Source organism: Xenopus tropicalis, chromosome 3, assembly GCF_000004195.4.
Source record: "Xenopus tropicalis strain Nigerian chromosome 3, UCB_Xtro_10.0, whole genome shotgun sequence".
Lineage (NCBI taxonomy): Eukaryota > Metazoa > Chordata > Amphibia > Anura > Pipidae > Xenopus > Xenopus tropicalis.
The window spans coordinates 42,218,434-42,221,080 of record NC_030679.2 but is presented as its reverse complement, the minus strand read 5'-3'; the positions used below and the strand labels follow the sequence as shown (position 1 = coordinate 42,221,080).

Here is a 2,647-nt window from a genome sequence, read left to right as displayed (position 1 = left end):
TAAATTTTAATTTCGTAATATTTGTGGGAGGGGGCACAAAAGTTAATTTCAGCTTAGGGCACCCATTTGGCCAGCAGCGGCCCTGATGAAGCATCATTACTGTAATGATTTGTTTTTGACCCGTGTTCCTCACAACTTTACAGCTGAGGTGGCCGATGACCTTGAGGACCCCGTCCATCCACCGGATCCTGTCCAACGTGCGGATGCCCGAGGGAGTCAAGTCCGGGGACAAATTATAAATAATCACTTTGCCTGTAAGTACCTAAAATCTTTAATCCCATACACAACACATACCAAACAACTTGAGGCAAAAAAAAGATTTTTATTTTCACAGAACACTTCACAAATGTTTTTTGTTTTTGAAGGTTGAATAAAGTAATAATAAAAAAAAAAAAAAAAACCAGATCACTTTCGCTTGCGAAGCTGCCTTGTTGAGCCTGCAGGAGGGGGAGCTGCGCTGGTAGAGCTGGTGGGCTCTGTTGGCTTTGGTGCAGCACTTTGTTGTTTCTCTTTAGCCAACAGAGCCAGTTTTTGCCTTTTGAGCTCTACCATCTCCTCCTGCAGGCTCAACATGGCAACCTCGTGTTGTGACTGAGCAAGATGCCTTTGTTCCATCATGGCTTCTATCCTGGCCTCATGCTGCAATTGTGCAGCATGTCTTGCCTGACTGATATCTACTAGGTCTTGTTGCAGAGCAAGCATAGCCGACTCGTGTGCGGCTTGCCTTGCCTGAGCTGCATTGAAGGCATTAGTCGACATGTTGGACATGGAGTTTTTGCATATGGGCTTTGTGATGCCTAGTTATAGCTTGATGAAAGGCATTTTTAGCTTGCTGGGTTGGAGCCTGGGTTGGAGCCTGGGTTGGGAGCTGTTGATCCGGAATATTAGCTGGCTCCTCATCTGAGGAGAAGGCCACGCCGCTGCCACCGACGTGGGACCCTCTCTCACTTGCCTCCCCACTAAATCCTTCTCCTTCTATTTCAGGATCGCTGCGTGGGGAGGCCAGCACTGACAAGGAGCAACGACCTTTGAAAAGAAAGAAGAAAAAAAAAATGGTTAATTTTGGATTATGTTCATGGACAAAATGATTTTTGGGAAAACATAAACAAGTTAATTTTGGCCAAAATATTTGTGGACATTGATTCATTCCAAATAAGGCAAAAAGGTAAAATCAAGTTGAAAAGACTGACTGTCCAAAAGTACAAGATGAACTGACTGCACCTAAGCCAGCAAGACACACTTGGCCAATAACAACACCTATCTTATTAGCAATAGACTGCACTTCTGGAATTGAAACAGTTGCAATATACACAGACACAATTAATTATTATGCCACTGCACAAGCCTAACACAAAACACACATCCAAACAAATTTGTTAAGAATAATACCTGGAACGGGAGCAGATGCCGTTGGTCTGCGCCTGCTTGGCCCAGGTGGAGCTGAATCTGTTTGGGAAAAAGATTGTTTAACCTTAAAGAGATCCACACACCAGAAAGGAAATTCTTTTTACATCTGTGAAATCATTGTCTTTGCATGCTATTTCTAATTTTGCCATAAAAGTATTTGGCAAAGCTTTTACATTCCCTATCTGATCCCCCATGTTCCTCTATGAGGGGGCGGCCATATTTGTGCAGCAGAAGGTCGTTAGCATTAGAAGCTATAACTGACAGGCTGAGAAGGGACAGTCAGGCTTGGAAAACAGTCAGGTTTGGGGATTTCAAGTAACAATTACTTACAAAAGCAGCCCTATCAGTAAAAAATTATAAACACGACCTATAGGTAATTTTTAATTTGATTTATATTGGCTTTATTTTTTTGGTTTGTCAGTATAACTTTCATCTTAAGCTTCTCTGCAAGAGCAAATACACTTGGATTACTGTCATTACACCTACCTTGGCCAACATTCCGGTCTGTATCGAACGTGCCGTAGACACCGCGCACGCTCTCCCGGTGTATATATGGCATCAGCAGCTCCTCGTAACGGGTGTAATGCACCCTTTTAGGGGGCCCTCCTCCAGTTCCTGATCTAAAGAAAATATACAAATGGTTGTATTGTGTTGTCTCCAATAAGCAAGCAGTCACTTTTTGTTACTCATTGTTGCCCCAATCAATTGCCTTTACTTTCAAGTGTAACAATACTAAGGCTGTGACACCAAAACCAAACTAAAATGCTGCAAGTTGCTGCTAGGTTGCCTCGCTAACTCCCATGGCTCTCCCTTATACTCTCTCTGTGTTAACCAATGCTTAAAAAATAATACTCCTTGTTAAAGGACAGTACAGGGCATTAAGGGGTCCGTTTCCTAAAGTGCGTTTAAATTGCCTAAGAGTATAGTGTATGAACAGTTGCTAACTTTAAAGTTGAAGATTTTTTTCAAAGAAGATTGTCCAAGTTTCTTTGGTCGCCATAATATTTGGCAATATAGAGGTGAATATTTAATCGCCATAATAATCGCCATAATAATCGCCACTATAGCGATGAGTATTACATTATTGCGACAAATTTAATTTAAGCCACTAGTAATAGTAATAGTAAATGGACCCCTAAGTATTTGGCCAAATATTTCTTAAATGCCCCCCCCCCCCTATTTACTGGCCTAATTTGAGTTGTACTACACAGCTTTGAGGACATAAGTTACACACATAATA

The 2,647-nt window shown here is 41.8% G+C and overlaps 1 long non-coding RNA gene across 1 annotated transcript; it reads right to left on the bottom strand.

Moving 5' to 3' along the window:
• Window positions 1-951: 951 nt before the first annotated feature.
• Window positions 952-2,033, bottom strand: LOC116409479. The gene is made up of 3 exons (XR_004221868.1): window positions 1,894-2,033; window positions 1,390-1,446; window positions 952-1,026 (listed from the first exon to the last, which is right to left on the bottom strand). It is a non-coding gene; the product is annotated as an uncharacterized LOC116409479 (long non-coding RNA).
• Window positions 2,034-2,647: the final 614 nt, after the last annotated feature.